The 14,608-nt window shown below is 40.5% G+C and overlaps 1 long non-coding RNA gene across 1 annotated transcript in view; it reads right to left on the bottom strand.

Moving 5' to 3' along the window:
• The window catches only part of LOC106724975, a 31,782-nt gene extending 28,602 nt beyond the window's left edge, over positions 1-3,180 (bottom strand). Inside the window, exon 1 of the long non-coding RNA XR_001360798.1 lies at positions 3,072-3,180. This is a non-coding gene — a long non-coding RNA (uncharacterized LOC106724975). The remainder of the gene's footprint in view (positions 1-3,071) is intronic.
• Positions 3,181-14,608: the final 11,428 nt, after the last annotated feature.

The following is a 14,608-nucleotide window of genomic DNA, read 5'->3' as shown; positions in this document are numbered from 1 at the left end:
GGCCAGCTTTAGCTCTGAGGCCTTGCTGCTGAAAACATAGATACAATGTTGCGGTCCGAGCCCGGCTGAATGGAAGCCCTTTTCTGGGGTTTTGTTTAGCTTCTTATTTGCAACATAGTATATAGTTGCTTAGAGTTGCAACTGAGAGGCTGGCAAGTTAGGCGGGGAACGTTGGAGTCTGCAGCAAGCAAGCCTCGTGCTCGCTTCAGTGCCTGGCTGCCGGCCGCCATCTTGGCTGACAGTTAATTTGCATATACTCACTGATTAGCCAATGAAAACGGTAGCAGTCGTACGCCAATTACCATGTTTCTCTTTTATTAGTGTAGATTTCTCATATAAAAACACTCTTGGTCAGGTTGGGAGGTACTTAAAAATTTGTTTCACTTTCTTGATATGCTGAGAGAAAGCATGACATGTTTGGTTTGTTTTTTGATTTGAGGAAGGAATTGCAGATCATCATTGGTACTCATTTAAATTATCAAAATTTCAAGAGCAAGTTAATGTTGCTGATTTATTTGATATTTGTATACGACTATTTTATATTTATACACAGATAATTAAAATAGAAGAATACTTTGAAAAAGCCATGTTGTAAATGAAAAGTTTAAATGACTTACCAAATCATTCACAGGTAGGAGTGATGAAGCCAGGAGTGTCATTCTTTTCCTTGTGATTTCAAATTTTAAAATTGTCATGTAGTAATAACTTATTATTATCATCAGTATGAAGTATTACCTGTGGCTAAATGAATCATTACTGTTATATATAGAATTATGGAGTCACTCAAAATTTTGCTTTGGGATCCAGGGTCAGTAGTTATTCCAGAAGCTCAATGGACAGTCACTATGATAAGAAAACCAGTGACCAACTAATTATGTCTAAAATACAGAATAATTACTTAAGCAAGTGTATAAATATACAAAGCAAAAATGACAAAACCTCACTCTGTATCCGACTTGGTATAGAGAGATGAAAATAATTTTCATTTCATAAATTATTTTTAGTTTCTCTCAACAAAGTCATTGAAATTGGAAACATTTCTTTATTTTTCTGTTTCCTTTTATTTTGACATAGTAAAAAATTCATTGTGGTGAGTTTATTAATAAGCATTATTTTATAAATAGTCTGGATATACTAGTACAAGCTGCATTTGTAAATACCGAACTAATAAAAATCATAATAATATAATTGAAATGTGATATTAAAAATTATTTCAGCATATTACATTTCAAATTGTGTCATGATCAAAGTTTCTGAAAATGTGACATCATCTCCCCTGGGTGATTTAATTTTATTATAAAACTCCAAAATTACTTAATATCATCACTGCCTTTTTGTAATACCTGACAGACTCTTCATAAAACATTAAAGCATAATATCAGATTTAAAAAAAAGTATACTGTCAACAGACTAAGGGCTGCCAGAGGGGACGGGGTTTGGGGACTTGTTGACAAAGGTGAAGGAATTGAGAAGTACAGATTGATAGTTACAAATTAGTGATGGGGATGTAAATATAGCATAGGAAATGTAGTCAATAATATTTTAATAACTATGTATGGTGCCAGTTGGGTACTGGGAATATCAAGGGGAACACGTTGTAAAATATATAATGCTGTACACCTAAAACTAATAAAAAAACAGTAATATCAAATGTAAACTGTAATTAAAAAATTTTAAATTAAAAAAATGTAAAAAGATATTGCCTGGCATTTTAATCTTATCTTGTTTGTGGCATGTGGTTGTAGACAGAGGTTATTATGAAAAGTTGGGGAAAATAAGAAATAAATTTAGGTATACTGTACTTGATTTGCACTTGGAAAAAAATCCAGAAGATTTGAGAGATGGATAATTGGGAGGCACAAACATAGTGGAGACTGACTGAATGAAAAGTCTTTCTACTTCAGGGTGTGAAGAAAGACTATCATCTGGGTCAAATGACATTGGGGTTGTTTTATACTTTTGGGAATCTATACTGCTATGCCTGACATATTGAGTCAGTGTCCCAATAGAGATTTTTTTAAAATGTCTCCCAACAGAATCAAAATTAACACTTAAAAAGGAACCAATTTGGGTTGGAGTTGGAGAAAAGATAAATAGGTGGCACACAGATGATTTTTAGGAAAGTGGAAATATGCTGAGTGATACAATAATGATGGCTACAAGTCACTATACATTTGTCCAAACCCATACAATGTAAAACACCAAGCATAAACTTTAATGTAAACTATGAACATTGGATGATTACGATGTGTCAATGTAGATTTATCAATTGTAATAAATGTACCACTTTTGTGGGGGATGTTAATAATAGGGGAGCTATGTATGTGTGGGGCAGGGGCTAAATGAAAAATCTCTCTCTTTCCCTCTAATTTGCTATAAACCTTACACTGCTTTGAAAAATAAAATCTCAATATTATTAGAGGTTAAAAAAAAGAATCAATCTACTCAAAATTCTTTTAAATGGAAATAAACCAATGAAAGAGTTTTCCTCATCCAACTTTGTGAGCAGTCTCTATGTCTATTCCAATTTGGACTCCAATGTGCAAGATTCAATTAACCCCCAGAGGCAAGTAGAATCTATTGAAGAGGCACCGATAAATTAAGCATTTCTACCTGACTTTACTTGTTTCTTATCGTGATAACAAATCTAAAATTATCACTCTTGAGGCAGAATAACTTCTCACAAAAATTTATACACATGTTAGCTTTAGAGCATACCATTCCATCCATACTTCACAGAATTAACTCTGCCATGTGCCCAATTTCCTTTAATTTCTGAAACTGAAGAGTAACATTTGGAGGCCAAAAGGAAGGTCCATGCTAAATACTTTCAACACATAAAAGGTGAAAATGCTTTATACTTCATTTAACTATTTTACTATTTGCACTATAATGTGTTAATGATATAGAAAAACAAACAATACGAGCTTTCAAAAGTTTCCTTTTTAATTAAATGTTTTAAACCCCTCCACAAATTCCTTATTTTCTTATTATAAATACCAGCCACATTGTTCTTAAGCAAATGCTCACTTTAAGGACTGCATCCAATTATTTCCCTTTAAACTTCTGACCTGGTGAAAGAAGCAGGGCCTCTTTCCAACAGGATAGTTTACTTTTTTTGTGATTCTTAGATGGGGGAGCATTGGGAACAGGAATAAAAGTAGGCTTCATCTCATTTGTCTCTATATGTGGGAACAAGGCCAGAAAGTCAGCATGCCTCCAACGTAAAAAGAGCTGAGAGTGTTATAAAACATGTTTCCACCTTTCTGCCCTTTGGGGGTTAAATACAGGGTGGATTGTCTGCTTTGGCAGCTCCTAAAATTGGTCTAAAAAGATACAGGAAGTCTCATAAAATTCTCACTATCTAGAATGACATTCTTAGCTATGGGATTAAAACTACACTATAGAAAGAGACAAGATGTAATAGCTTGAAATGCCAAAATTTCATGAAAATATTGTTTCTTGGAAAACTAAGGTTATTACACAGATATTCACAATTTTAAGCTTACCCAAAAGCATGCCACAGGGGCTGTGGCCACCTCTCCCCCACACAGCCAGATTCCAAAATGAACTTTTCACCAGCCCTCATGACTGATTCCAGTATGACTCAAACAGAATTCCATTTGCATGGTTTTGTTTCACCAAAAGCAAATTGAGATTTGCACATGTGAATAAATCATAAGAGCATCCAGTCCACAAGAATTAATTGATGCCTACAGAAAATTCAGGTTTCTTACATAGGCATGTTTCATTTTATTGCACTTTGCTTTATTGTGTTTTGTAGACACTGTGTTTTATACAAATTAAAGGTTTGAGACAACCCTTGTTGAGCAAGTCCATCAGCATCATTTTCCCAACAGCATTTTCTGTGTGTCACATTCTAGTAATTCTCTCAATATTTTAAATTTTTAAAATAGTACTTGTTTTTTAAAATTATTATTTGTTTTTTCATTATTATTATTATTTCGTTATTATTTGTTATGGTTATCTGTTATAAGTGATCTTTGATGTTACTATAGTAATGGTTTTGCGTTTCCATGAGCCATGACTCTATAGGAGGGCGAATGCAATGGGAAATGTTGTCTGTATTCTAACTGCTCTACTAACCTGTTGTTCCCCAATCTCTCTTCCACTCTTCAGGCCTCTTTATTCCCTGAAACACAACAATATTGAAATTAGACCAATTAATAACTGTACAATGCCCTATAAGTGTTCAACTAAAAGGAAGAGTTGCATGTTTCTCAACTTAAATCAACATTTAGAAATGATTAAGCTTAGTGTGTAGGGAATGTTGAAAGCTGAGATAGGCTGAAAGCTGGATCTCTTATGCCAAATAGTTATCCAAGTTCCGAAAGCAAAGAAAAGCTCCTTATGAAAAGTAAAAGTGCTACTCCAGTGAACACAGAAATGATAAGAAAGCAAAACAACCTTATTGTTTATATGGAGAAAGTTTTAGTGTTCTGGAGAGATCAAACCAGCCATAACATTTTCTTATACCAAAGGATAATCCAGAGAAAGGTCCTAAGTCTCTTCAATTCTTTGGAGGCTGAGAGAGGTGAGGAAACTGCAAAAGAAAGAGAGAGGTATGAAGCTAGCAGAAGTTGGTTCATGAGGTTTAAGGGAAAAAGCCATGCCTATAACATAAAAGTACAAGGTATAGCAAGTACTGAGGAAGAAGCTGCAGCAAGTTATCCAGAAGATCTAGTTAAGATACTTACTGAAAGTGGCTACACTAAACAACAAATTGGCAATGTAGATGAAACAGCATTATACTGGAGATACCATTTAAGACTTTCATAGCTAGAAAGGAGTACATCTGGCTTCAAAGTTTCAAAGGATAGACTGACTTTGTGGTAGGGGTTGATGTAGCTGGTGACTTTAAGTTGAAGCCCATACTCATTTATAATTCTGAAAAGCTTAGGACCCTTAAGAATTATATTAAATCTGCTCTGATTTGTGCTCTATAAGTGGAACAACACCACCTGAATGACAGCACATCTGTTTACAACATAGTTTTCTAAATAATGTAAGCCCACTGGTGAGACCTTTCGCTCAGAATAAAAGATTTCTTTCAAAATATCACTGTTCATTGAAAATGCACCTGAAAACCCAAGAGCTCTTCTGGATATGTGCAACAAAATTAATGTTGTTTTTATGCCTACTAACACACCATCAATTCTGCAGCCCATAGTCTAGGAGTAATTTTGACTTTCAATTCTTATTATTTAAGAAATACATTTTGTAAGGCTATGGCTGCCACAGATATTGAGTCCTCTGATGCATCTGGACAAAGTATATTTAAAACCTTCTGGAGCCCTAGCCGGTTTTTCTCAGTGGATAGATCCTCGGCCTTTGGACTAAAGGGTCCCCGGTTCGATTCCGGTCAAGGGCATGTGCCTTGGTTGCAGACATATCCCCTGTGGGGTGTGTGCAAGAGGCAGCTGATAGATGTTTCTCTCACATCGATGTTTCTAACTCTCTATCCCTCTCCCTTCCTCTCTGTAAAAAAATCAATTATATATATATATATATTTTAAAAAGAACCTTCTGGAAATGATTCACCATCTAAATACCATCAAGAATGTTTGTGATTCATGGGAAGAGTAAAAATGTTAATATTCAATGAAGTTTCAAAGAGGTTGATTCTAACTCTCATGGATGACTTTGAGGATTCAGGATTTCAGTGGAGGAAGTAATTTCAGATGCGGTAGAAAGAGCAAGAGAACTAAAATCAGATGTAGAGCCTAAAGAAGTGACTGAATTGGTTCCATTTCATAATAAACCTTTAATGGATAAGGAGTTGCTTCTGATAGATGAATAACAAAAGAGGTTTCTTGAGACAGAATATAAACCTCGTGAAAATACTGTGAAGATTGTTGATATGACAAAAAATATTTTAAAATAATACATAAATGTAGTTGATAAATCAAATTTCGTAGTCTTATTTTAAGTTATTGGCACACCTACCCCATCCTTCAACAGTCACCACCTGATTAGTGAGTACTCATCAACATCAAGAAAAAACCTCCACCAGCAAAAAGAGTATGAATTGCTGAAGGCTCAGATGGTAGATAGGATTTTTAATCAATAAAATATTTTAATTAGATATTCCAGACTGACCGAGACTAAAGAGATGTGACTGCTACATGCAACAAGTGATGCTGAGCTGCATTTGCTTGCCATAAAGGAATTGTTGGAAGATTTCAATATGGCAGCAGAGTAAGTGGAAACAACACTGACACTCTCCCAGGACCAAACGGGAATTATAACTAAAATACAAAAAAAACATCCTGAATAACCAACTGAAGACTAGCTGGGGAGAAACCTGTTAACCAAGGATGAAATGTGAAGACTGCATAGAGACTAGTTGGGTGGAGGCATGAAAGGGCTGGCCAGGCTCCCCCAGACAGCAGCTGAAGTTCTGGAGGGATATCTCAGCTATGGGGTGGTGGATGGGTGGGGGGGAAGATTTACACTGAGAACTCTGGAGTTTAAACACCAAGATGGGCCCCCAGCCAACAGCACTTGAACTAAGAAAGGTGCTCATAGAACATCTGGCTGTGAAAAGCAGCAAGGTTGCAATCTTCCAAGGAGAGATGGCTGGAAATGCAAACACCTTCTTAAAGGGCCAAATCACAAAATTTCATGTGCAGCCACTCACCTTGGGTTCCAGCAGAGGGAGGACAGAGTGGACTGGAGCTGTGTGAGGAGAATCCAGGGTTGAGGGATCTTGGGTGAGAGCACAGAAGGCAGACACCTCAATTTCCCGTGCTGAGTCATTCCCTCAAACAGCAGAGGACATCTTTCTCCTGCAGACCTTTACCATTCAGGTATCTTTTGCCTGGGGGGTTGGGGGGAGCAATTTCCCCACCCTGTTAGAAAACCTCTTGCTCCACCCTGTGACCCATAGCCTGAGGCTAATCAATCCAATTATATCAGACTACAGGCAGAGGTGGGTCTCTGGAGGCTTTGAGTCCATGTTTGATCAAATTTGGGGCTTGGGGCTAGGAAAAGCAGATCCTGGTGCACATCTTGGTCCTTTCCAAAGGAATCCAGCCCAAGCAGAGGGAGCCACAAGCTGTGGCTTGCTAATAGCTACAAACAGGATACTCAGGGCCAGTCACAAGCAGAGTCTGATACTGCCCAGTACTAGAGATTGGGAGTCATAGCTGCTATACCTAATATATAGACACAAACCCAAACAGGTAGCCAAAATTGGAAAACAAAAAAATAAGCCCCAAATGAAAGAACAAGAGAATTCTCCAGAATAAGAGCTAAATGAAATGGAGATAAGAAATTTATCAGACATAGAGTTCACAATAATGATGGCAAGCATGCTCAACAACACGAGAAAAGACATTGCAATATGAAGAATGAAGAATTACATAGCACTAATAAAGAGCACAGTGGAAGGAATATCCAACAGATTAGGGAAAGCCAAGAATTGTATCACTAAATTAGAAGACAGGTATAAAAAAGATAACTCAATCAGAGATCAAAAACAAAACAAAACAAAACAAAAACAATTTAAAAACAGGAGGACAGCTTAAGGGAGCTGTACGTCAACATGAAACATAGTAATCCTAATATATAAAAACTCAGGGTCCATAACGACCGACCGAAGGCTCCACCGAACACTGGAAGTCAGTCCTGCAGTCAGTGCTGGGTTTCCGTGGTGACCCAGCACTGACTGCTGCTGGTGCAGGCACAGCGACCCAGCACTGACTTCCAAGGGAGCTGTGGATCAGGCCTGGAGAGAGGCTGGGAGAGAGAGGCAGGGTCTCATCCACAGCCTCCATGGCAACTGTTGAACAGCTGTTGCCTCTCTCTTTCTCTCTGGGCTTTGCCAGCAGCCACAACTCTCTTTCTCTTACTCTGGGCCTCTGTGGGGGCTGCTGATCAGCCCTGCCTCTCTGATCAGGCCAAGCGATAGGCCCAGAGACACTGACTGGCATAGAAACTGACCAATCAGAACTAAATCTGGGTGAACTGTGAGGAGCCAATGGCTGCCTAGAAGATGGAGCTTTTGATGCTGACTGGCATAGAAACTGACCAATCAGAACCAAATTGACCAGCAGGGGAGGGCAGTTGGGGGTGAGATCAGGCTTGCATGGGAGGGCAGTTGAGGGTGAGATCAGGCTTGCATGGGAGGGCAGTTGAGGGCGCAATCAGGCCAGTGGGGGAGAGCAGGTGGGGGCAATCGGCCACAGGGGAAGGCAGTTGGGGGCAATTGAGCCAGCAGAGGAGTAGTTAGATGTCAATCAGGCCGGCAGGGGAGTGGTTAAGGGACAATCAGGCAGGCAGGCAGGCAAGCAGTTAGGAGCCAACAGTTGGCAGCTGTTGATCAGCTGTTGCCTCTCTTTCTCTCTCTCTCTGGGCTTTGCCAGCAGCCACACCTCTCTTTCTCTTACTCTGGGCCTCTGCGGGGGCTGCTGATCAGCCCTGCCTCTCTGATCAGGCCCAGAGATAGGCCCAGAGACACTGACTGGCATAGAAACTGACCAATCAGAACCAAATTGACCAGCAGGGGAGGGCAGTTGGGGGTGAGATCAGGCTTGCATGGGAGGGCAGTTGAGGGTGAGATCAGGCTTGCATGGGAGGGCAGTTGAGGGCGCAATCAGGCCAGTGGGGGAGAGCAGGTGGGGGCAATCGGCCACAGGGGAAGGCAGTTGGGGGCAATTGAGCCAGCAGAGGAGTAGTTAGATGTCAATCAGGCCGGCAGGGGAGTGGTTAAGGGACAATCAGGCAGGCAGGCAGGCAAGCAGTTAGGAGCCAACAGTCCCGGATTGTGAGAGGGATGTCTAACTGTCGGTTTAGGCTCAATCCTGCAAAGGTCAGGCCTAAACCAGAAGTTGGACATCCCCTGAGTGGTCCCAGATTGGAGAAGGTGCAGGCCAGGCTGAGGGACACCCCCCTCTCATGCATGAATTTCGTGCACTGGTCCTCTAGTCAATAATAACCTTAAAAGTAAATACATTAAATGCTCCAATCCAAAGACATAGGGTAACTGAATGGATACGAAAACATGACCAAATATATTCTGTCTACAAGAGATCCTCCTTGAACAAAAGACTCAAACAGGATGAGAGTGAAGGAATGGATAAAATGTTTCCATGCAAAGAGAAACAAAAACCACACCCTGCAGTAGCAATAGTCATATCTGACAAAATAGACTTGAAATGGAAGGCCAATACAAGAGACAATAAAGGTCACTACATAATACTAAAGGGATCAATCCAACAAGAGGCTATAACTCAGGTAAACATATATGCACCCAATATAGGACCACCTAAATATATTAAAAAAAGTTCTGAAGGACTTTATGGGAGAGACCAACAATAATATACTCATATTAGGGGGCTATAACACCCCACTGATCTCACTAGATACAACTTCCAGGCAAAAAAGTAATAAGAAAAGAGTGACTTTAAATGACACTGGATGAGATGTATTTAATTGACATTTATAGAACATTTCACCCCAAAGTTGCAGAATATACATTCTTCTCAAGAGCACATGGATCATTCTCAAAGATAGACCACATGTTAGGAAACAGAACAAGTCTCTACAAGTTCAAGAAGACTGATATTATATCAAGCATCTTCTCAGATCACAATGGAATGAAATTAGAAATTAACTACAGTAAAAACAGTATAAACATTCAAACACATGGAGGCTAAATAGCATGTTATTAAACAACCAGGGGCCCAGTGCATGAATTTGTGCACCTTGAAAGGAACCGTGGGCCCTGAGGCTGTGGTAGGCAACAGGGGTCAGTCTTGGGCCATCCTTCTTGCCCCGCCCGCTCCTTCTGCTGCCGTTCCCACACACTGACGGCACTGGCCCCACTCACACCCACTGACAGGGCGGAGTGATTGGGGCTGGCGCCAGCAATAGGTGTGAGTAGGGCCAGTGTCATCAGTGGGTGTGAGCGATGGCTGTTGCCCCAATTGCCCCTCAGGAGCAGGGGTAGGTGGAGAAACCCTCAGGGGTGATCTGGGTCAGTAGCCGCCATTCGCACCCACTGCCAGACTCTGGTGCCTTCCCTGATCGCTGGGCGCTGGCAGCGAGTACAAGCGGGGCTGGTGCTGGTAGCAGGTATTAGCATGACCACTGTGTCTGGGAGCAAAGAATTTTTAATAACCACCAGAGGCTCACCTTGATGACAGCAACTGGTGCCCCACCTTGAGGTGGTGTCCCCTCTCACCTGCTCCACCATTGTGCCGGAGCTGATGCCCGCCATGTTCCATGCTCTGCCGCCTGCTGCTGACACCTGCCATGTTTCACATATGCCCCCTCGTGGTCAGCACATGTCATAGCAACTGGTTGTTTGGTTGTTCTGCCATTTTGTACCTGAGGCTGTGGGAGGCAACAGGGGTTGGTCTCAGGCCATCCTTATTGGCCCCGCCCGGCTCCTTCTGCCGCCGTTCCCACACGCTGATGGCACTGGCCCCACTCACACCCACTGACAGCGCAGAGTGATTGGGGCTGGCGCCAGCAATGGGTGTGAGTGGGGCCAGTGTCATCAGTGGGTGTGAGCAATGGCTATTGCCCCAATTGCCCCTCAGGAGCAGGGGGAGGTGGAGAAGCCCTCAGGGGTGATCTGGGCCAGTGGCCTCCATTCGCACCCACTTCCAGACTTCAGTGCCTTCCCTGATCGCTTGGCGCTGGCAGCGGGTGTGAGCGCCCTGCATGACCACTGTGTGTGGGAGCAAAGAATTTTCAATAACCACCAGAGGCTCACCCTGATGACAGAAACTGGTGCCCCACCTTGATGTGGTGTCCCCTCTCACCTGCTCCACCATTGTGCCGCAGCTGATGCCCGCCATGTTCCATGCTCTGCCGCCTGCTGCTGACTCCTGCCATGTTTCACGTATGCCCCCTCGTGGTCAGCACATGTCATAGCGACCGGTTGTTCGGTTGTTCTGCCATTTGGTCTATTTGCATATTAGGGTTTTATTTATATAGATGAATGGGTTATCAATGAGATCAAGAAAAAAATAAAAAACTTAAACATTCAAACACATGGAGGCTAAATAGCATGTTATTAAACAACCAGGGGCCCAGTGCATGAATTTGTGCACCTTGAAAGAAACCGTGGGCCCTGAGGCTGTGGGAGGCAACAGGGGTTGGTCTCAGGCCATCCTTATTGGCCCCGCCCGGCTCCTTCTGCCGCCGTTCCCACACGCTGATGGCACTGGCCCCACTCACACCCACTGACAGCGCAGAGTGATTGGGGCTGGCGCCAGCAATGGGTGTGAGTGGGGCCAGTGTCATCAGTGGGTGTGAGCAATGGCTATTGCCCCAATTGCCCCTCAGGAGCAGGGGGAGGTGGAGAAGCCCTCAGGGGTGATCTGGGCCAGTGGCCTCCATTCGCACCCACTTCCAGACTTCAGTGCCTTCCCTGATCGCTTGGCGCTGGCAGCGGGTGTGAGCGCCCTGCATGACCACTGTGTGTGGGAGCAAAGAATTTTCAATAACCACCAGAGGCTCACCCTGATGACAGAAACTGGTGCCCCACCTTGATGTGGTGTCCCCTCTCACCTGCTCCACCATTGTGCCGCAGCTGATGCCCGCCATGTTCCATGCTCTGCCGCCTGCTGCTGACTCCTGCCATGTTTCACGTATGCCCCCTCGTGGTCAGCACATGTCATAGCGACCGGTTGTTCGGTTGTTCTGCCATTTGGTCTATTTGCATATTAGGGTTTTATTTATATAGATGAATGGGTTATCAATGAGATCAAGAAAAAAATAAAAAACTTCCTGGGAAGAAATGAAAATGAACAGACAAAAACCCAAAATCTATGAGACACATCAAAGGCAGTCCTGAGAGGAAAGTTCATAGCACTGCAGGCAAACCTCAAAAAACAAGAAAAATTAATAATAAATTATTTAACCTTACAACTTAAAGAATTAGAAAGAAAACAACAAGAAAAGTCCACAGTAAGTAGAAGGAATGAAATAATAAAGATTAGAGCAGAAATAAATGATATAAGACTAAATAAAAAATACAAAAGATCAATTAAACCAAGAGCTGGTTCTTTGAAAAGATAAACAAGATTGATGAACCTTTATCCATACTCATCAAGAAACAAAGAGGGAGGACCCAAATAAACAAAATCAGAAATGAAAGAAACGAAGTAACAACTGACCCCACAGAAATAAAAAAGATTGTAAGAAAGTATTGTGAACGAGTATTGCCAACAAGTTGGACAACCTGGAAGAAATAAACAAATTCCTAGAAAAATACAATCTTCCAAAACTCAATCAGGAAGAATCAGAAATCCTAAATAGGCCAATAATAATTGATGAAATCAAAGCAGTAATAATAATAATAATAATAATAAAAACTCCCAGAAAACAAAAACCCTGGTCTTGACAGATTTACAGGGGAGTTTAACCAAACACGCAAAGAAGAACTAACACCTATACTCCTCAAACAATTCCAAAAATCCAAAAAGGCGTAATACTTTTCAGCTCTTTCAATGAGGCCCGCATTGTCCTAATTCCAAAACCAGATAAAGACACTACAAAGAAAGAGAACTGCAGGCCAATTTGATGAACATAGATCCTAAGATCTTCAACAACATATTTGCAATAGGATCCAGCAATATATTAAAAAGATCATACACCTTGACCATGTGGAATTTATTCCAGGAATGCAAGGCTAGTACAGTGTTTACAAATCAATAAATGTGATATATCACAGAAAAAATTGAAAAACCAAAATCACATTATCATATAAATAGATGCAAAAAAAGAATTAGACAAAATGCAACACCCATTTTTGTAAAAACTTTCAGCAAAATGGGAATAGAGGGATCATAACTCAATATAATAAAGGCCATATATGACAAACGTAGAGCCAGCATGATACTCAATGGGCAAAAACTACAACCATTTCCCCTAAGAACAGGAGGAAGATGGATTTCCACTTTCACCACTCTTATTCAACATAGTACTGGAAGTTCTAGCCACAGTGATCATACAAGAAGAAAGCATAAAAGACATCCAAATTGGAAAGGAGGAAGTAAAACTTTCATTATTCGCAGATGACATGATATTGCACATAGAAAACTTTAAAGACTCCACCAAAAGAAACTAATAAATTTAATAAATGAATTCGGCAATTGTAGCAGGATACAAAATTAACACCCAGAAATTTATGGCATTTTTATACACCAATAATGAACTCACAGAAAGAGAATCAAACAAACAAACAAACAAAAAAACAATTCCATTTACCATTGCACCAAAAAATTAAGATACCTAGGAATAAACTTAACTGAGGAGATAGAAGACCAGTACTTAGAAAACTATAGAACATTGAAAAAAGAGAAAGAGGAAGACATAAACTAATGGAAGAATATACCCTGTCCATGGATTGGCAGAATTAATACCATTAAAATGTCCATACTACCCAAAGCAATCTATAAATTCAATGCAATCCATACTAAATTAATAATGGCATATTTCACAGATCTAGAACAAATACTTCAAAAATGTATATGTAACCAAAAAAGAACCCAAATAGCCACAGCTATCTTCAGCAAGAAGAACAAAGTTGGAGGGATCACAATACCAAATATCAAGATATACTACAAATTCATTGTACTCAAAACAGCCTGGTACTGGCACAAGAACTGGCATATAGATCAATGAAACAAACAGATCAATTGACCCAAACCATTACATTCAATTAATATTTAACAAGCTAGGCAAGAGCATACTACAATGGAGTCAAGATAGTCTCTTCAATAAATGGTGTTGAGAAAATTGGATAGGTACATGCAATAAAATGAAACTATACCACCAACTTATACCATACACAAGAATAAATTAAAAATGGATAAAAGACTTAAATGTAAGAAATGAAACCATAAAAATCCTAGAAGAATCCATAGGCAGCATTATCTCAGACATCTCTCGTAGCAATGTGTTTATGGATACATCTCCTTAGGGCAAAGGAAACTAGGGAGAAAATACTAGTAAACAAATGGAACTACATCGAAATAAAAAGCTTCTGCACAGCAAAAGAAACCATCAACAAAGTGAAAAGAGAGCCCACACCATGGGAGAACATATTTGCCAATGATACATCTGATAAAGGATTAATATCCAAAATATATAGGGAACTCAAACAACTTAACAAAAGAGAGACACACAATCCAATTTAAAAAATGGGCTAAGGACTTAAATAGACACTTCTCTCAAGTGGACATACAGAAGGCCAAGAGACATACGAAAAAATGCTCAAAGTCACTGATCATTAGAGAGATGCAAATTAAAATGACAATGAGGTATCACCTCACACCTATCAGAATGTCTACCATCAACAAATCAACAAATGACAAGTGCTGGCCAGGATGTGGAGAAAAGAGAATCCTACTACACTGCTGTTGGGAAAGCAAACTGGTGCAGCCACTAGGATGACAGTATGGAGTTTCCTTAAAAAATTAAATATGAAACTGCCATTTGACCCAGTGATCCTAGTTGTAGGAATATATCCTAAGAAATCCAAAACACCAATCAGAAAGAAAGTATTCACCCCTATATTCATAGCAGCACAATCTACAATAGCTAAGATCTGGAAACAGCCCAAGTGCCC

Source organism: Myotis brandtii, unplaced genomic scaffold (genome assembly GCF_000412655.1).
Source record: "Myotis brandtii unplaced genomic scaffold, ASM41265v1 scaffold128, whole genome shotgun sequence".
Taxonomy (NCBI): Eukaryota; Metazoa; Chordata; class Mammalia; order Chiroptera; family Vespertilionidae; genus Myotis; species Myotis brandtii.
The sequence above is the reverse complement of the archived record's forward strand: the minus strand, read 5'-3'. Positions and strand labels throughout refer to the sequence as shown.